This window comes from Melanotaenia boesemani, chromosome 11 (genome assembly GCF_017639745.1).
Source record: "Melanotaenia boesemani isolate fMelBoe1 chromosome 11, fMelBoe1.pri, whole genome shotgun sequence".
NCBI lineage: Eukaryota > Metazoa > Chordata > Actinopteri > Atheriniformes > Melanotaeniidae > Melanotaenia > Melanotaenia boesemani.
In genome coordinates this window covers 12378028-12385705 of record NC_055692.1, presented here as the reverse complement: position 1 = coordinate 12385705, position 7678 = coordinate 12378028, and positions in this window count along the sequence as shown.

Here is a 7678-nt window from a genome sequence, read left to right as displayed (position 1 = left end):
AAAGTTGTTAAAATCGATACTTAAACAATAGTACCAAGACCTGTCGGATGTGTAACTAACAGAATTCCATATTTAATCTCCTCAAAAATTCACTTAATTGCAACCCAAAGCTCAATGTCAGCAGCTATAACTGACTATTCAAGCCCAAACAACTCTTGACATTAACACGGTATAACTTTCTCACTTACAGGCCAGCTAGTATTGTTTCCCCTTCTCAGACATCAACATCAGAGGCTGAGCTACATCCCTTGAGGCTCTGTAATCCACCGAGTGACCAACGGCCATTAGAAGCTGGGGTTCATTTTTCATTGGAGTCAGTTCTTTTTATAATGGAGCACGTCATTCTCCCAAGCCACAGAAAAGGCAGATACCTCACTTTACTACACCGCAGAAGAGCGTAGCAGAGCAAAACAGACCCAGCATGGCCAATCCACCCTTACAGATGTGCGTCGTAGGCCATGCCCAACACAGGAAGCCGTTAAAGAGCAAATCAATCATCCAGTACTGTGGAAACTGGGGGGGACAAACCTCCATGAAAAGCCTGTGGAAGGGCGCATTGCCAGGGGAGTGAGATGCACTACGCAGCTTGTACCAAATATAAATTCATTGCAGGCTCTTGGAAACTTGTGTTTTTATAAACAGAAGAACTGGGTGGAAGCGATTTCCTGATTTGAAGTGATTCAAATGCAACGCAGTGGAGGGTTCTGACAGAAGAAAAGTAGGGGGAGAAATGAAATTAAAATAGTTGGTGTTTGCCTTTTGTTTACCCAGAGGGGAAATATTTCCAAAGCTCATTCTCATCTGGAGAAGTTATTTGAGTGGTGATGATCAGCAAACATCCCTTTCTGATTTCTCAGTGAAAAGAAATCCCAACAATTTTCAAACAGATTTTTTTTTTTTTAAATAATACACAGATAAACTGTTCTCATGAATAAAGATGTACAGCCTGTCACTTCTTGGCATGCAAAAAGAAGGTTGCTCTCTATTCTCAGTGTTTGTTTCCCCTTGAATAAATTTTGCCCTGACAGATATAAGCCCATCTCTGCTGTGACCAGTTTCACTACATCCCACATCTCAGTTCTTTCCATTTTCTTTGATTACATCCCATATTCAGCAACTTGGTGTGCTGCTTGCTATTTATTGCAGTCAGTGTTGCACATGCAAAGACGTTGTTGTAGTTCTTTTCTCCCAATTTCACACCATTTGCATTTTCAGCAACAGCTTAAAAGTTTGGTTTCAAAAATAACTACAATAAGCATGTAAGCAGAAAATGTTGACGCCATCTGATCATTTTGCATCTCATACCGTTGCCTTTCGTTTCAGCCACAGCCAGTTACATTTGAAGTGCAAAAAATATTCAGGCTAACTAGTGCCAGTAGTGTTATAATGGTAGCTCCATGACTCCACACCTGAATAAATATTAAATATTAATTATTTATTCCAGAGTTATAAGTATATTTCTTCTTTATAACAAAAAGTCAGTGCTCTATGTTGACATGTTATGGCCAGACATTTAGATACTGGCATCTGTCTGAGGGCAAGCCTTCAGTCTCTAGATGTAATCTATAAAAAAATAACTTTATCCCTGTATACCTTAAATCTCAGTATGTAAAGCTGAGTCAGTAATTCTTTGACTTAAGATTTATGATAGCACCTGTCTGTTAGCACAGATCAAAATGTTCCAGAGTAAACCGTTCCAGCAGGCATGGGAATTCCCATCAAATCCAACTCCAGAATCCCCCAGATCATCAGGAACTTTGTTCTTTCAATCAGAGATAAAGCTCTGCAATCCTCACCAACCATTACACTTAATGATCTGCTTAACTAGCTGTGTTACGCCAAAGCTAATTCCAAGAAGAAAGAGAACATCAAAAGGCACACACATCACGCTTGGTTTGTGTTCCCCCCCTTTTTCACCTTATCATGCACTGTGGAACTTGTACGATGCACAGATATGATAAAGAAAGAATTAAATCCCTGTTCTTCTGAATACGTGGAGGTCTTTTTTTTTTAAAGGATCTTGTGTTTGTCTCTGAGGGTGTGCACTAAGTCTGAAACTTTATAACCTCACTCATATACAGTGTAAATGTCTTTCAAATTAAACTATATCAGTTGGTCCTGGCCTAGACTTGCAACCATCTCATCTTATACATTAACAGACATTAATGTTTTAATTAAGACCAGCCGGATATTCAGTCATTGCAATGTACAATCATTTTTCAACATTGCTCAAACTTCTGTGCTGTTGTTTTTGATTTTATGGAGTTGAAACAATTGATTTACAGTTGTTTAACTGGATGTCTGTTTATTCTCAAAACTCTGTTTCATATTTAGCTTGCCCACATTGTCAGGCCCCAGAGGCAGATGATGTTTACTGTCTAGACCTGCTTGCTTGTGGTGTCTCTGAGTGTTCGTCACTGTTTGTGTTTATATCTGCTTGTGGATGTGCGATTAATATCAGTGAGGTGTTGAAGGACTTTTTTTTTTTTTCTCACTGTCTCATTTTGAATTCTTACTATTGTGATTCATGGTTTGTTCTCCTTCCCTTGCTGTGTCTGAATGCACAAGGTCAACGATCTCATAAGTATTCAGTCCCCTGTCCTGACTGAGCTGTGGACTAACAGAGATGCTCCTGCTTCAGCAGCATCAGCTTGATTTCTTGTTATTCATATTTATTTACAAGTGAGTTTTATTGAGTTTCAGTCCTAAGATGAAGAATTGGTCCTGAACTATTGAAGCAATAACTTTACACTACCATCGATATGAAACTGGTGTTACAGCTGTTACTGACTGAAATTTGATAATTATTTAATAGCAGTTGACTGATCTGACCTTTACGTGTTTTGATTAATTAAATGAGAATTTTTGTCCACAAAAAACTAAATCAAGCAAATAAGTTTTACTCTTTTTCATAATCTAATTTTAATCTTTTAATATTTTAATCTTAATTTGATCTGTATTTCATCAGCTTAAATCGAACATCCTTATATTCACTTCAGCCACTTTATTAGATCTACCGTGCTAGTACCGGGCTGGACCCCCATTTTGCCTTCAGAACTGCCTTAATTCTTGGTGTCATAAGTTCAGCAAGTTGTTGGGAACATTACTCAGAGATTTTGCTCCATATTGACATTATAGCATCACACAGTTGCTGCAGATTTGTCGGCTGCACATGGATGATGAGAATCTCCCGTTCCACTCCATCTCAAAGCTACTCTATTGGATTGAGATCTGGTGACAGTGGAGGCCACTGGAGTCCAGTGAACTCATTGTCATGTTCATAAAACCAGTTGGAGATGTGCGCAAAGAAAGTATCCCAGCCACCATTACATCATCACCAGCTTGAACCTTTGATGCGTCAGGATGGATCCATGCTTTCATGATGTTTCCACCAAATTCTGAGTCCATCTTCTGAATGATGCAGCTCAAATGGAGACTCATCAGACCAGGCAACATTTTTTCCAAATTCAATTATCCAGTTTTGGTGAGTCTGTGTGAATTGTAGCTTCAGTTTCCTGTTCTTAGCTGACAGTAGTGATACCCGGTGTGGTCTCCTGCTGTTGTAGCCCATCTGCTTCATTGTGTTGCAACCAGTGGTTATCTGAGTTACCATTGTCTTTCTATCATCTCCAACCACTCTACCCATTCTCCTCTGACCTGTGACATCAACAAGGCATTTTAGTCCAGACAACTGCTGCTCGCTGGATATTTTCTCTTTTTCAGACCACTCTCTGGAATTGAGATTATGTGTGAAAATTTTAGGAGATCAGCTGTTTATGAAATACTCAGACTAACAACCATGCCACGTTCAAAGTCACTAAAATCCCCTTTTTTTCTCATTCTGTTGTTGTTTGAACTTCATAAATTCATATTAACCACATCTGCATGACTAAATGTATTGAGTAGCTTCTATATGATTAGCTGATTAGATATTAGTGTTAACAAGTAACTGTCATGAATCCTTTAAACTTGAGCTTCTGTTTTATTTTGTGTCAGCACTGACTGAGAGCAAATACTTCCAAGCTGTATACTGACTGCCCTTATGTTACTAATACAAGTAACATCCCACATGCTGATTTGTTCTCTGCACTGTGAATCTGAACATCTATCTAAAATGGCTTTTTAAATTATGTCAAATAGCTGAGATTTGTCCTCTTGGGTTTGAGGCCAGAAGAGTTGAATTGTTTTTACTTTGCTCCAATAAACTCTTAAAAGGCTGGTAAAGCAGATATCTTAACATGGCTCCGCATCTTTGACCATTTAAACAAAGCAAATATGTGGCTATGTCTTCTATAATGACTAGTTACGGGAAAAACAAAAGCTTATTCCCCCCAGAAATTGTGGGCAATGTCAGAGGGAAGCTGGAAACAGAGTGTAAGGAACTGACAGTTGCTGTTTCTGACATCAGGAGAGAGATTAGCATGAGAGGCATGAGGCTACATTTTGTTCAGTAAATATATACTTGGAGTTTCCAGTAGCTTGTTAGCTTAGCTAACTTCAGAGACTACAGTCTGGAGGAAAGCGGGGAGAATACTAACAGCTCAAAATGAGAATTTGCTTTATTCTGCTAGTTATGTGCTTTGTTGTTCAAGAAAACATAACTCCAATGTAAAATGGTGAAATTATGTTTTAAAGTGGATATTCTTTCAAACAGATAAAACAGCAAGTAGGCAGGTGGAGTTTAATTATCTGTAAAATGCAATTTGTAAAAAAAAGTATACAGTAGAAGTGGTCACTGTTTATACTGTTGATAGTGAAGCCACTTTCATAAAATGAACCAGCCACCAGAGAAAAATGTCACTCTAAAGTTTCTCAGTCATTAAAATGTAAACATCTGTCAGCCAGAAGAGCAGAAAAGCACGTTGCCTCGCCTCCTTCACCACATATTGAAGCTGTCTTTGGGATATGAATGTTTTGAAGCATGTATTTGCATCTTTTTGTAATTCCAAAAAACAAATCAAAGAAAATTACAGCGTTCCAGGAGTTATGTGCCAGTGTTTATGGCTTAAAAAAAACATACCCATTGTTTACAAGAATCATAAAATCACATCATTTCACCATGGCAACTTTACACATGTTTGTGTTACTATAAACTTAAAGTGTGATTACATCAGTGTAACCGATACGTGCAGACACTGCTACAGCATGGAACTGATCAAACAAACAACCTGCATGAAAATCTAGTGGATAATCTATGCCATCTCAGCTTATAGCAGCTGTAGACCAGGCCTCCAGATGTGGGTGTGTTTGTGAGGAAGGTAAAGGCAAAAGTCCTATTAAAAACAACAGCACCAAGAAAAAAATTAGAAAAAAAGTTGCCCCACTTTCAGTTCTAAGGTTTTATACACTGCCTGGCCAAAAGAAAAAAAGATGCCACCTGGAATTAACTAAGCAAATATGTACAAACCTCCTATTGGGTGATTATTGCAAGGGCGATTGTCTTTCAGCTGGAAACAAGTTATTTAACCCCAACTGATTCAATGATTAGTTTCTCATTTCTTAAACAATCATGTAGAAAGACACATTTCATGGTCATAGAAAAGATATTAGTCTTTTTATTATTAGTCCAAGTCATTGGCATCAAGCAGAGGAAACAACTAAGGAGATGCAGAAACTACTAAAACTGGGTTAAGAACTGTCCAACACATTATTAAAAACTGGAAAGATAGTGGGGAACCATCGTCTCTGGGGAAGAAATCTGGTCAGAAAAAAAATCCCGAATCATTCTCCCATCATCAATACAAGATCTTTGTGAAAAATTAATGCAACATTGGATGGAAAAAAATTTGCAGAAGCTTCTATTGAAACAATCCCACAGCAATTTAAGCCCAAATCCAGCATGCTCATCATTGTTCCAGAATTCATGTGAGTTGTTCAGATGCAGCTTCAAGCTGTGCTGCCATGTTTTTAAGAAAGAGTTTTTCACTTGCATCCAAACAAGCCATATGTGTTCAGTCATGAGCTGTAACATTTAACAAGCAAATAGAGACCTGGAGTAACTCCTGGTTTTTCGCTGTTTCTCTGACCAGTGGGGAAATTGCTGGGAGGTCCACTCCTGATTGGCAGCTGCCTTGAATGTTCTCTACTTTCACTGTGGAGTAATGGTCTCCAAAGTGTTCGGAAATGGCCTCAGAACCCTTCTCGGATTGTTGGGCAGCAACTATTGCTTCTCTAAATTTAGAGCTAATGTCTTTCCTGAAACCTACAGACCAGCAAACAAAACACTTATAGCTTGCTCATACTGTTGATGATCAGTTAATCAAGTGTGTTTGATCAGCAGCGCCTGAAAGAGGATTCAAGCTGCACAATGCTACAGTGACTCACAATCACAACTAATTGCTTTAAGATGTCTTGTAATGGTGTTAGCTGGTCCTATCATAATTTATAGTTGTACAGTAGTAGAAGATACCTCTTATACAGCAAGAAGTCACAGCAGTTTTTAAACTAACAGTCTTACATATAACATATATTTCGGTAACTTGCTCATTAAAATGTTGCCTGTTTTTGCTCAGTTTCATTGACTTACAGGGAAGAAATTGACATCCTTTGCAAATTAAGTGTTAGAAAATTGGATTTAAGGTGAAGATTCTCGATTAGTTTCATATCAAATCAGAGCTGAGACGGACTGGGAAAGCTGCCAAACATTATATCACATATTAAAGTTGTCTGTGCAGCAGATTGCCTTGTGTATAGGTTGGAATACAAACCAACACATATACATTTACCCCTGCTGTTCATGGATTGTGTTGCTGCTGATATGTAACATCAGAGAACTGCATTTATGTTTTCGCTTGGCCACAACATGATTTGTTGCTGACTTTAAATATGACGTTGACTTCTTTGTATTGAACTCTTGTAAATGAAGTCGCCCAACAAAGCCTTGCATTCTAAAAGTATGCTTCTCATTAGTAGTTTATATAATGCATGGTGGATGGTGGTCCTCTCACTGCATTCCCTGATGGATGATATGAAGAAAGACATCCATCACAGGATGTTTGCAATACTGTCAGAATTGAAGTAGAAAAACAGAGGCATGGTATAACAACAAGCTGTCCTCAAAGCTAAAGCCCTGGAGTAGTCTGTGCTCTAAACAAGTATTCAGTTTGAGCTTGGTTGAATGTGATAATAACATCTTGCTATCCTGTGAACACCTTTTTGAAACACATGCTTTCTAAATCTAAAACAGAAAAAAAAACAAAGCCCTGAGCAGTTTGCAGAAACTCAGTTACCATGAGTCAGGCATATTGTCGTCAACCAACCACAACAAAGATCTGATCCCATGATGATTCCCACAAGATGGTGTGGGGACATTATGACCAACAACCTTATGGTTTTTATTTTAGTTTTTGATGAATTGATGCAAAGATATCTTTAACATGAAATGAGCTTTGTGGTCTTTCCTGTAAACCAGTGGTGAAAAGCCATTCAGTTCTTTGTATTCACTGTTTGCTAATGCTGGATGTTCAAACAGTGTTTTCTTAGTCAAATCTTTGATTCAGAGTCACAGTGGCAGCGACGTGACATCTCCAAGCCATTTGGCATTCTTGTCAAATTTGTCACTGGAAAACCTGCTTACTTTTCTGGGAAATACTCATCAAAATCCCAAGTTGGATCTTTACAAATTGATCTTGCTATGAAAGTCTGCCAATAGGAAAAACCATTTAAGTAAATAATTGTC